Genomic DNA, 13,869 nt, shown 5'->3' with positions numbered 1-13,869 from the left:
TTGAAAACTTATCCGAAAAAAAGTATTAGAATTCTTACACAGAATGAAGATTTAAATATGCCTTCTAATGAAGCAAAGAAAAAGGAATTGACCTCTGTGCTAAATTTGAGTAACAAGTGTTGTAGGCTTTTCTTTTGCTTCAGTTACTATAAAATTCTTATTTCTCCCCCAGCAACTGCTTGGGGACCATATCTAATTCTAGATACTAGAAACTGGAACAACTCCTAAGGATAAATATAATGCTCTCTCTCACATGACCTTAATGACCTTTAGAATTCAAACTGTGCCTCAGGCCAACTTCAGTCCATTCTGTGCAGTCCAATACACTAATGTCTTCACCAGAACCTTAAAAACAACTTACTGTTACTGTACAAGACCATGTACAAGACATGGCTATAGTTCCATGATGATATATTAACCTTTCTAATTAGACTGTCATAAAAAATAACAAGCTGATATAGTAGAATTACTATAGTAATAGTAATTATAGTGGTGAGGCACTGGAACAGGCTGCCCAGAGAAGTGTTCAAGACCGGGTTGGATGAGGCCCTGGGCAACCTGATCTAGTGGGTGGCAGCCTTGCCCATGGCAGGAGGGTTGAAAGTAGATGCCCTTTTAGGTCCTTTCCAAGCAATTCTACAATTCTGTAAAGAATATCTGTGGTCCCCCATAGCAGATCTATGGAACACTACCAAAATAGACAGACTGCATAAAAAACATGGTTTAAGAACAATGTCCCCCTAAACAAAGTGGGAGACTGCTTCTTAAGCAAAGAAGAATTTCAGTTCTGAATACCTGAAGAGGATGATAGCCTTTTTTCACCTAACACTCAAGAATACAGGAATGCAACTGCTAAAGTGTTTTTTTGTTGTTGCTTTTTTTTTTTTTTGCAGGGTATTGCAAGCAGGAACTTATTATGGAATATACATGAGGTGCTGTATGTTCGGAGTAAAGAACTGCAGGCTTAATTTGCATTTCTGCCCAGAAAAAAAGTATACATATAGTTTTGGAATATTTTCTACATGTCAGGTACCTTTTATATTAGAGCCCTTGTGTTGTGCTTTTCATGTGCTCATACCATTACAACACTTCTGGATGTGCTCTAAGTGGTTACTTGCCAGAAATGAGTTATCACCTGAAAGAGCTTCAGTATCAGGAATTTGGATACAAAGTCTTGTGCTTTGTTGTCCCATGTGCCAACACTCTGTTCAACTTCCTTTGTTAACAAGAACAGCTCCTGCAATTATTGCTGAATTGCAGTAACGTAATAGTGAGATACAGTAGTAGGTTCAGAACTGAACAAGTACTGCTATTTTCTACTGGCCACAGCATATTGCACCATTATTTCACCTGCCCTTCCTTTAAGAGAAGTTTAGTATTACTTCGGAAACAATGCCATATCCCCAGTTTGCTAACCTGTTTGCATGGCCAGAGACAATCTTTAAGTAAGTGCAGGAACCTCACTTCAAGCCCCAGCACACAGGCTACAGTTCAATGTCTGTTTTGTAAAAGAACTGAAAAAAGTAATACTGCTGGTATTGAAATAAGTGCATTGCTATGGTCCAACTTTCAGCTAGCTAGCTGAAAAATCTGACAAAATTTAGGGTAATGTGGCATAAAGAAAACTAAAAGCCAGAATAATCATAAAATTTCCTGCTTCGGTTATTTCTATGTTCCTATGAGCATGGGGCTGGTATCAGATCCAAAATATCAGTACTATTCTCCTCAAACTTTTACAGAGCACCAAACCTATACATTATCCAGCTATGATTACATATGAAGAAATTTATTCACTAGGAAAAAAAACACAAATGTGCATAAATATTCATATACCCACTCTTAAGAGACAGGAACACCTATATTTGCTGTTTTGTTTGTTTGTTTTTAAGTATTCTTAACTGCACTATTTCCTTTGAAGAAGTCTCAATACCATCTCCCTTTATCCTGTTCTCCAACGATTACAGTCTTTGGTAGTCTTTATTAACAGCAATTTTCCACACTGTCTTCTCCTGCTTTATTCCTCCGGAAGTTTCCGACGACAAAAGATATTTACCTTTTCATAAGCATACATTGCTGTCAAAGTTACAGCAATAAGTACTGGGATTCTGAATTAATTGCCTGGAAGCACTACAGTTGAATTAAGGATAAAAGAGCACCCACAGAATCTGGAGGTGAATGAAGAAAAACTAATAAAGCAGCAGCCTATGCTAAGCCCTATCAAAAAGAAAAGGGAGTCATCTCAACTGCAAGAAAGGGAAAGAACAGTCCCATTCTCCACCCACCCTTCCCTGCCTTCTCTGAGAAATCAAAACATGCCAGTTAGCACAGTATTGCTGGCAACTCCTAACTTCAAATTCAGAAGAGGCTTTTCCTTACAGGTATGATGCATTAGTTGTGTTACCTTTTAACACTCTTTTTGCTTAAGCTGTTTAAAGGTGTTGGGAAACACCTGTGAATCATAACATAAGAATTAGGAAGGACTCCTCTAAAAAGGTGATGTGGCCCATAGCCCAGCTGACATGCCTCTACACCAACACATCCAACTCCTCTTGCTTGTTTCCCATGCTGGAAGCCATGGTGCAATTAGGAAACTAGGATTTAATTGCTATCACAGAAATGTAGTGGGACAAATCACACAACTAGAACATTGGAACAGAGGGCTACAAGCTTTACAGGAGAGACAGGCAGGGAAGGAAGGGTGGGGGTGTTGCCCTCTATGTTAAGAAATGGATAGGGTGACGAAGATGGTGAAGGGCCTAGAGGGGAAGACATATGAGGAGCGGCTGAAGGCACTGGGCTTGTTCAGCCTGGAGAAGAGGAGGCTGAGGGGGGACCTCATCACGGTCCAAAATTTCCTCACAAGGGTGAGCGGGGAAGCAGGTGACCTATTCTCTGTAATCACCAGTGATAGGACCCGTGGGAATTGTGTTAAGCTGAGGCAGGGGAGATTTAGACTGGACATCAGGAAGAGGTTCTTCACCGAGAGGGTGGTTACACACTGGAACAGGCTCCCCAACAAATTAGTCACTGCACCAAGCCTGTCTGAATTTAAGCAGCGTTTGAACTGTGCCCTTAGTCCCATGGTCTAAACTTTTGGGCAGACATGTGTGGTGTCATGAGTTGGACTTGATGATCCTTATGGGTCCCTTCCAACTCGGGATATTCTAAGATAGATTGTGAAGAGTTCCCTGTAATGAACAGCCAAGAGCAGGTTAAGAGCCTGTGGGTAAAAATTAAGGACCAGACCAAAAAAGGACCTCTTGTGGTTGGGCTCTACTTACAGGCTGCCTGATCAAGAGGAGCCTGTTGATGAGACTTCTTGCTCCAGCTACAGGAAGGATCACACTCAGGCTCTCATACTCCTGGGGGATTGCAACTATCTGGATGTTTGCTGGAAAAGCCACGTGGCAGGAAGCAAGCCATCTGGGAGACTCCTCAAGTTCACTGAGGACAACTTCCTCACCCAGGTATTAGACAAACCAACCAGAGGAGAAGCATTACTGGACCTGGTGCTCACCAGTGCAGAAGAGCTCAATAAGAGGTTAAGATTGGAAGAAGCCTAAGTTGCAGTGACCACACTCTGGCTGAGTTCATGATCTTGAGGGATACGGGCATGGCTAAGAGCAAAATCTGGACCATGACCTTCAGAACAACCACCTTGCAGCTGCTCAAAGAATTAGTGGATGAGATCCCATGGGACATGGTCATTGGGAACAGAGGATCTGATTGCAGCTGGCAACTCTTTAAGGATATTTTCCCTGGAGTGCAAGAGCTCTCTATTTCCATATGTAATAAGTCAAGCAGGGAAGGTAGGAAACCAGCATGGTTGAATAAGGATCTGCTGGTCAAAATTCAGCAAAAGAAGGAAATGCACAGATAGTGGGAACGTGGCCACACGCCCTGGAATGAGTGCAGAAATGATGTCCAGATTTGCAGGGATGGGATCAGGAAAGTGCCAAGGCACTGACAGAACTAAACTTGGCAAGGGATACAAAGAGTAACAAAAAGCCATTCTATGATTCTATGAAAGCAGATAACTGAAGAACTACATGATACCTATGCTTTAAAAAAAAAAAAATATATATATAGTTAAGAAATTGGTATTTCCCAGAGTAAATATAGTTTGACTTTTAATACAGAACAGGCTGAAGTAGGTCCAGAAAGGATACATACCTTGCAAGACAATAAAGCAGAATCAAATTTAGCATTTAAGTTTCAAGTGTCTGCAATCTTTTAATCTAGTTTTAGAGTACAATTTGTTGCATGCTTGCAACAGCTCAATTGCATCTATTAACCAGCAATACATATTTTCACCAGTTATCCAATGACTTATTAATAGCTCCTTCACATGGCGACAGGTAGTTCTACTAAATACAACACCGTCTAATGCACACTTTGGAAAGCTTGAATTCCTATTATGTGGCTACTTTTTGAGCAAATAACAGTTAGGGGGGAAACAATCTAAAAGATGCAAGGATTAGTAAGACTACTCTTAAGAGCTCTTGGTATAGAACATGGATGATCAATGCTACCAGATGATTTATGGGGATAAACTGCCTTTGGAAGAGGAAGCTTCTGTTAAACTGCTACAGAGAAACTGATACTAGCGTACTTCCAAATCCACAGGCTGAGGGCTAATCCAATGGTGACACTTGGAAGATACCGTTCATTGGATGGGTGCTGTACTTTAAGACATCAAGGGCTTCTAAGCACTTCAGAAAAACAAGCATACAAGCCACCTCCCAGATCCTAGCCATCTTGTAAAAAAAAAAAAAAAAAATATATATATATATATATATATATATATATATATATATATTCTCCTGTCTGAGGCTAGGCAAGAGCTATTATGGAGCAAACAATGGCAGCTCTGTTTGCCTTCAGAGCTACTGCTGCAATATTTAACTTGTTGCTTCAAACAGAGGTCTCTATGGCTCTCAAAACAAGGACAAGTCTGTCTTTAGACGAGAAAGAACAATTCTCAGATTTTCCAAACACAAATTAAGATGCTTAAAAATTTGTCTTTTAATTGCCAAGAAAGCCTGTTGCAGTTCCAGCAAATGTTTAAATGCTAAACTCAGCAACTAGGAGTATGCACCAATGTCCTTGAGAATAAATGGCCTGTTTTCTAAATTATCACTGACGAGCATTAGGTCAGCAACATGCTCCTTCCCAATTCAATCATACTGAGATTATCCAGTCACAGGAAATAGAAAGTGTCCATATCCCAACCTCTCACAGATTAGCAACAAACCAAAGTTCTACAAAACAGAGCCTGATGAACTCACTTCCCCCTTTCCCTAACAGCTTGAACCTAGTCCTAGCAGCAGTGCAACAGAAAAAGGTCTAAAGATAGAAGTTTCTTCCACCTTATCTGTAGACCTTATCTGTATTCAGGGGATGTAGTCCACCTAGAGGTCAAATCTGAATGCAACAAGTACTTTCAAGAATTGTACACACATGCATCCACATCACAGATAAATCATTACAGAAGGTAAAGCCTTCCAATATGACAGTTGAAGCCCTACATGACAGAACACTAGTGCAATCCAGAATAAAATCTAGGATAGATTTTGGATAGATTCAGGCAGCAAAGGAAGTAATATTTCACTCATCTAAACAAAGTTACTGCCAGAAAGACAAGCTTGGGTCATATCATGTCTCATTTCATCTGGTGCCCTGTTTCCACAAACATAGATCAATGAATGCTATCAGCAAAATGTCCACATTTTCAACAACCACAGGGGTCAGTGATCTGCCCTATTTGGGCAATACCTACTCAGAATATCACCAAAGAAGGACAGTTTGTTTGCCTTCAAGGTCCAAGGTTATAGCCATTGAGAAACTTTATCTGTGAAAGATATGTTTTGGAAGACGAGTAGAGACTGAAATGGTGGAACAGTATTTTCTATTGTAAACTGATTTTGGTGTAAGTTAACCTCAAAACCTATCTATTCCAAACTTGACAGTCATGTGGAAGATTTGGGATTCTTCCCACAACTAGATAAAGACATTTATCCATTTTTTAGACTATTATTAACATTCTTATCTCCTCTCTGCAAGGAGATTTTCTTTACTAGCTGTAAGCCACAGTCCACTGCAGAATAAACCTGCCAAGAAAATCTATGTTTCCAGGAGCTGGAAAACATTGCCAGGTCTAGAAGCTAATTAGAACTACATTTTGAAGAGCTATCAAAACAGGTTTGCTAATTTAATACTAACTAGCTGGTCTTTCGTCTAAGCTGGGCATTATGCTAGACAGTAAGCGTCTCATGCTTCCCCGAAGCTATACACAGCAAACATGTGGCTGACACTCACTGGTTATATTAGAGATTTTGTGAATAAAAAATACTTCAAACTAGCTATATTCTTCAATCTTGAATTTGTTCGCAGACCAGCCTGCTACCAATGAAGATATTTGTCTATTTTACATGATTTAAGTATTGAAACAAGACGCCAGTTAGAGCAATTAATATAGTGAGGCCAAAGTTTACATGACTAAGCGTATAGATGTATGTCCACAAATCAAGTGGGCTTGATTTTTAAAAAAAATCCTCTTGCCCATAGGAATACATTGGATACTAGAAGTTCTTCCTGGACTACACACTCCACAAGTTATTCTCCTCATGGGTAAAATACTATCCTTTTCAGTGCATACATTCAAGTTAAAAGCATTATTAAAAAACATTATTAAACCGCTTTAGTTTAGGCTTAAGTAGTGCTGCATATGAACTACTTAACTACACCACTGCATTCTGATACAGAAATCTGAATTTATATCAGAAGCAGAAGTAGTTCTGTGAACTCCTTTAAGACCCTGACAAAAAAAAAACTCAACTACTTTTGTAAGACAGTGAACTCGAACCAACTAACCCTACAATTTATTAGCAGAATTTGAAGTAATCAGTTTCCCTTTCAACCCAACCCACAAATTATTTGATTTGCAGTACAAAAACACTCTTGTGAAAACAAGACTCTTGAAAACCAGAGCTGTGCCTTAAGTCATGGGATCTTTACCTTCCCTGCAGTAATACAGAAAGATTAGAGGAAGTTAGTCTCAGTGCAGGCCACTTGAGTTATCTCAGCAAAACTTCATCATCACACAAATTTGATGCATGTAGTTATACAACTAATTCCTATGTGCATGTTTGCACACCTTTCACCCATAATTCTGATCTTACTACAAGTTTGCGTTCACTTATGCCTCTATCCAGGGATTCCACACCAGTTAACCCGGAAATTACTCTTGTCATCTAGTAAGCATCATGTTTCAAAGAGTACTGGAGAGACCCATGCTCTGCTGTAATTACACTTCCTTTGCAGTAAGGGCACTGAAAAGGAATTAAAATAAAAGTCCTTTTAAGAGCTAGTTTAATTCAATTAAGTAAAAGGCTTTTACTACTCCTTTATAGGAAGTCACATTTGTAACCTGATGTTTTTTTCTAAACTCTTTACTGTTTGAACTTGGTCTTCAAGCACATGTTGAAAGAAAATATCTTTTGACACAATTAACCTATTTCTCCAAGTTGCACAGAACGCAAAGGCATAAATCAGCCCAGAAAAAAAAAAAAAAACACTATTACAATAAAGCACATACCTCATAAGAGAAAAAACATTTCTTGTATTTCATCTCCAGTTCACATGCAACTGTGCTTAAGACTTATACCACAAGAACTTTCAAACCTGTTTTAGGAAGCAAGAGCCAGGCTTCAATCAAGATTCACCGAACAGGACCATAGGCCCAGATTGTTTTATTTAAGTTAATTAGAAATCAACATTAGATGTCTTGGTTGCACTTTTGGTTATGAAAGCATTATAAGAAAGTCTTACTGTGTATCAAGATAGTTGCATAAATCACAGCTCTACTGCTAACCCTAGAAGATTAAAACCTGCCTGAGGAATTGTCTGCAACATTGATGGACAAAGTAACACTGTCTCACAGTTGCCTACCACTGAAAATGCTGAAGCTGCAAGATGGCTCAATGTTTATTCATTGCATCAAGAAAACACGCTGAAGGCATCAATTAAAACTTCATACAAGAGTATTCTGAGAACTGGTCCATGTATCCACTAGGAAAAGCCTGAATGGCAGCAGGATTATTGTTCCAGTTGTTATTGTGATACTGTCATTTTGCAGTGGCATGGAAGATTCTTTGAAATAGTTTAGAAAAGAAAAAGTGAGAAGAGAGAAGGAAGAAACAAAACCAAAGCAACAACAACAGAAACGGGTTCACTGGTACATCTAGTTTCATAGCTAAGAGACAAAGACAAAAGTTTTAATTAAAACCCAGATTCACGTTCCTCACGCTGATCAGCCAGGACAGAGACAACAGCTCAAACTGCATCCTCTGTGACATGCCGTTCAAAATATCAGAAGGCAAAAATAAGCCATTGGAGCTACTCTTTTAGCAGTATTTCCTTGAACTGTGTGATTAATTTTATTAAAACATTCTGACTGCAAATTCTGTGTTATCTAAAAAAGCCTTCTTATCCTTCCTTTAAAGTTACACATTTATCATGGAATGCAAAGGTGTGAGTCACATTTTACCAGACATTATACAATGAATCTGAAGTCCTAGGAATCACCACTTCCAGGCTCCTTCCATTATTCCTACAATTTAAAAGGAAATCCTTACCAATTAGTCTTTGTGATCCTCTGAGTTCTCCCAACTGAAATAGTTTCAGGTATTTTAAGAGAGATTTAAAGGTACAAAAATACCGTAATTCCTCATTTTACAGGTACATCTGGATGTTTAGTACTAATTCCCTACATTTCCACAAGAAAATCCTCAAATGCCCTTGATGTTTCACCAAACCCTGGCTTCTAATGCCTTTGTAGTAAAGGACACACCTAATAAACACACTCATTGCTGATGAGCAAGTTGTAGAACAGCTGTAAAAAAAAAAAAAAAAAGGCAAGTTAAGACTTCCAGAAATTACAGCCATTAAACTTAGAGCAAAGTCCTCCGTAACCATGAATTTAATTCTTTAACATTAAACAAGCCATTTTCAAAGTTTTTCATAGAAGTATATTGCCATCAAGCAATGTAACATTTCAACATGAAGTAATTCAATAGCTTTCCAGTGCAAAGCAATGAAGATTGCTTCTTTTCCCAACACTTTCCTGCAGATGTGCCTAAGAATACTTCTAGAACCTAAAAACCCATTCATTGACAACCATTCTGGTAGGTTGTATCTGAAGCCTAATCATATATTTATTAAAAAAATAGTTTACTTTGCCTTTTCTCAAAACTTGTAGAATAAAACCCTATCAGAAAATTAAAAGACCTTTTTCCGCAGTTTGTGTGTCTTGAAAAAATAGCTCACACACATACATAGTTAAAGCAAATGCTACTGACATACTGCCTACCTGTCCTGTTCATAAGACAAACACAAGTGAACACCAATTAAATGGCATACAGAGCCCCTATTCATGTTCTCAAAAGAATTGAGATTTTATTCCAATTCTGCAGCTGTTATTGACTATGTAGATGATACGGGCTCCATACATTACTTAGATCTATCCATTACACCCATTTTGCACAGGAATTCCTACAAATTTACAAACATCAAGCTAAGTAAAGACACAGAAAGGTTGGCATGATGTAGTTTGTGTATAGGTAACACCAAAGCCTGCTTACCAAGACCTAGTAGACACAGTCTTTCTAACCACACCCTAAGGAAAAACACAATAGGGCACTCAAATAGAGTCACATTCTTTGTAAGGATTTCGGAAAAGCTCAAAGGCGAGGAGGAAGTTTTATAAAAGAAAGCCTCACAAGAAACCCCATGTTGGACCTACTCAGAAAGATAAGAAGGAAAAAAAGAGTATCGATTTGATTCAGGAAGACAGTGCTTGCTAGGACTGCTTGCAACTTCTACACTTTTGAAGTGTTGAGGCTAAATAAAACCTAGCTGGAGGACTACATTACAGCCAGATTGCTGCAAGGCTCAAAATTAGCAACTGGGAGAAACAGTATGGATGTACATGATAGCACTAACCATACTCAGCCATTAAAGTACTACATGAGATAAACCATCCATCCATCCACAGAGTACCAAAGTAGCAAAGTTCAAGTTTTGATGCTACTAGTTGCTTTTCAAAAGGTTTGTTTGCATTTTAAAGTTCCAAAGCTGCTCTGCTTCCTACAGACAAGAGGCATGCTTTACCAAACACAAACCTTCCTCAGACACCGAATATTTTGGGACACACACACAAAAAAACCTAACACATTCTTTCAGGTGAGAAGCTAGCCAAACCTGAGCTCCCTGCAATGATACAGCTGTGCCTTTGACTACATCTAGTGTGTTCTCTAGCACTCGGTAGCTTCAGAGGAAGCATTAGTTCAGCCTGTCAGGAGCCAAGAGGTTCTATGGATAGACACTTCCATCTCCTCCATTTCCAGGAGATATGTTAGTAAACGTATTTCAAGATATGTGTTACTCCAACTTTTAAAAGTATTGTCAGGAAACACACTAGAGAACTGACACTTAATGATGCTCTCTACTCACACCTAGCCAGCAGACATCCTGTAAACTTGCAAGAAAAAAAAAAAAAAAATCTGAGGAACACCAAGTACTGGATGAAGAAAAAAGATTTACTGTTACCAGTCACAGTTATGCCTCATTCCTAACTTAGTTTTCAAGTACCAGCTCCTAGGGAGAATTAAGATAGTTTGTACCATTGCAATTATTGGAAGGAAAGGAGTATTTAGCAAATATACACCTCTAAATTAATCAGTCACACAAAATGGAAAACAACTGAACATGGTGCATTTACTGTTGAAACTATTGTCTCTAGTAAAGCTTCATTAGACCTGCAGTCCTGCATAAGGTAACTAAACCCAGTACCCGCAGTAGAAAGTTACAGACCTGCATTTGCATATTGCTTTTACAGTTTGTTCTAGCTGTTGCAGGACTATACAGCCTATCTTTCATATCCAGAGTTTTTGGGCTGGGAAAGTGCATTTTTTAAGTGATTTATATTTGGGTAGATAGTACAAGAACAGAGCAGAAAAAAAATAAGATATGAAATCTTAGAAATATACTCCTAATACATAACCTGCAAGTTGTTAAAGTATTGGTACCTCAGTTATGAGGTGTAGACAAGATATCAAAAATTGGAGGAGACGAGGGCAGAGGCATTTAGAGCTTGCTTGTACAGAGATAACCCTAGCCAGTAAAACTCCTACGTGCTCCAATTCTGCTTTAATTACTATTAAAACGGTTATTAAAATATTAAAAGCTTCCAGTTGCTAGAGCTGTGAAACAGGTTAAGTGAAATTAAAGGTTTCTACCTCCCTGGGACTCAGGCTGGCTTCAATTCCAAGCCTGCTACCAGTCAGCGTGCCGCTGCAGCTGGCCACCCACCAGCCCCACTTCCCGGCCCCACGCGGGCCCCGAGGCCCTCCCAGGCTCCCCCACCGGTCAGGGGCCGCCGCGACTTCTGATCTCCTCCTCAGAAGCGGCACTGCCGTTCGCGGAACGAGGCCGTTTCCCTTCCCCCGCACGGCCACCCCCGGCGACGTTACCGAGAAGGGGGAACCGCCGGGCCGCGATGCCAGGGCCGGGCCCGCCTGCAGGTGGAGCGGCGGCCGCAGGCCTCGCCCACGCAAGAGCGCGGCGGCAGCAGGCCGGGATCTCGCCCCTTGCACACGCACCGAGCCGAGCTCCCCGGCCCGCAGCGCAGCCCCGCGCTGTCCTTCAGGACCCCCCCCCGCCGCCGCCGCCAGCCCCCGGAAGCGCACGACGGCAGCGGCCGACTCCCCCCCACTGCCTCGCCTCGCAGGAGCGGCCCCGGCCGGGGGGGGGGCGGCGCGGCGCGGCGCGGCCCCCGCCCCTCCGCAACGGCCGCTACCTGCTGCGGGAGGCGCCCCCCGCCGAGCCCCCTGCGCTGCTCCCCGGACGCGTGCCCCCGCGCCGGCCACCACTCCCTGGCGCTCTGAGCGGCCCCACGCAGCGGTCCTAAAAGAGCCGCTCCCGTTGGCCGTTGCGCGCGCGGCTCGCGCCCGCCCATTGGCTCCCGGCCCCGCCGCTCCGAGGGACGAGGACGCCGGGGGTTGGCGGCCGGGCGGGAGCCACACCCAGCGCCCCCGGGCGGCCCCCGCCACGCCGGCTCCGTGAGGCGGGCCCGAGGCCTGCGCCGCTCGCCCCGCGCCCCTCCGCAACGCGCGCGGCTGTGCGTAATGGCTGCGGGCTGGAGCTGGAAGGCGCCAGGCCGGCTTCGGCCGTCACTGGCTGAACTGACGCTTGAGAAACCAGCCAGCCAGACGCCCCTGGACCCTGTGCCCGGCTCTGATTACCGGCCTATTGCCCATACACATCGCGCCTCCGTTACAAAAGCTATTGTGCTACATTGCCCCACGGTTGTTACCAAATATCGCCGGGCCGTACGGGGCAACGTGCCGTTGTGCCATCCACTGCCACTGTACGCCATTCATTTCACAACTACGCATTGCACAGGTGGACATGCATCAGATTAAAAAAAAAATACATCAAGTGTTCAAAAGTTAGGAAATAACCAATATGAGCTTGCCCAACTGGTATGAGCTCACATTACAGTGCATATAAATTATTACATGGGAGCTGCCGTAAACATTGACTTTGCTTGTGCAACTGCATATTACTTTTTCGGAACAGTTTCTGCCTGATCCAGGCCATGAGAATGGGAGGTTTGCTCGTGTAATTACCAGCTATTCAGTTTATGTTTTCCTCGTTAGATGAGTCTCTCGTGATTTATTTATTACATAGCAGTTAAACCATGCTCTGGATATGAAAACCTTAATCTCTTAACAGACTGCTTAGAATCATAGAACGCTGGATATCAGAACATCTAGTGGGCAGTTTTTCAAAGACGTTATTCCTCAGGTAATACCTGCTTATTGAAGCTGAAGCATTATCCGATCATCTGCTACACAGGAGAACCAGGGAACTCAGGCAGTGCAAAGATCTGAGTTCAAATCTCCCATGATCCTGCTAAAAGATTTTACTGCTTCACTATAGTAATTTTTAGCTATTATGGCACGGATGTTTCACCTTCTTGTTTTGGTGAAATCTTGACATATTGTAGCCTTTCTGACTATAGGAATGAATGCCTGTGTGAAATAGGCATTTCAGATTCCCCTGTATGGTGGAGCAGCTCAGAGATACAGTTGCAGAGTTACTTCCAGTGCATACGTACTCTTCAGAAAGATTATTAAAAAAAAAAAAAAAAAAAAAGTCCACATCCTATTGGGCACAAATAAATTATTACAGTGGTTCAATTCGGGTGCATTTTTTCAGAAGTCACTTTTTAAAATGTGTGTATGACAGGAGTTGGAAGTAAATGGGCAGATATTAGTGGTATTCCAACAAGGGAAAAGCAGTATATTTTGTCCAGTCTCATTTTCTCATTTGATAACAGCTAGAAAATGGTGGGGTTTTAAACTTTCTATATAATAAATGCCGTATAATCTAATGATTGTCATAGCTCATTAATGATATGATGTAATGCAATGACAATACCTTAGCTGATGCACTCGATATGAATTGTAGTCTATAATAATAATAATAAAGCAATTTTGGCATCAGAACTTTAAATCAAATTTCTTGGCAGAATAGGGGAAAACCAGAAAAATACATGTAGAAGTTATCAAACATGTAATCGATAGGCTGAAAGTCACAGTTTTTCTTCACATTCATGGGTTCTGTGGGCTCCATACCTCTGACAAGATCACCACATCATCAGCACACATCAGGTGCATGCAGCACCACGAGGTGACTTAGCGGCAACACAGCAGAGCACAACATCACAAAGCTACCTTCAATGCCATCAGATCATTACAAGTATAAGAGCAGCCATAGCACAGCCTTATCCATTCACACTGATAA

General features: G+C 41.5%; 1 protein-coding gene across 4 annotated transcripts in view; it reads right to left on the bottom strand.

Moving 5' to 3' along the window:
- FAR1 (fatty acyl-CoA reductase 1) overlaps positions 1-11,931 on the bottom strand; it is a 37,581-nt gene extending 25,650 nt beyond the window's left edge. For 2 of the 4 annotated variants that reach the window (XM_082761048.1, XM_082761051.1), the window contains exon 1: positions 11,858-11,931. The gene's annotated coding sequence lies outside the window, so the exon portion shown is untranslated. Of the gene's footprint in view, positions 1-8,851; positions 8,871-11,531; positions 11,640-11,857 lie in introns of those variants that run through there. The other 2 variants (XM_082761049.1, XM_082761050.1) reach the window with 2 other exon arrangements.
- Positions 11,932-13,869: the final 1,938 nt, after the last annotated feature.

This window comes from Aythya marila (assembly GCF_965140915.1).
Source record: "Aythya marila genome assembly, chromosome: 5".
NCBI classification, from domain to species: Eukaryota; Metazoa; Chordata; class Aves; order Anseriformes; family Anatidae; genus Aythya; species Aythya marila.
The sequence above is the reverse complement of the archived record's forward strand: the minus strand, read 5'-3'. Positions and strand labels throughout refer to the sequence as shown.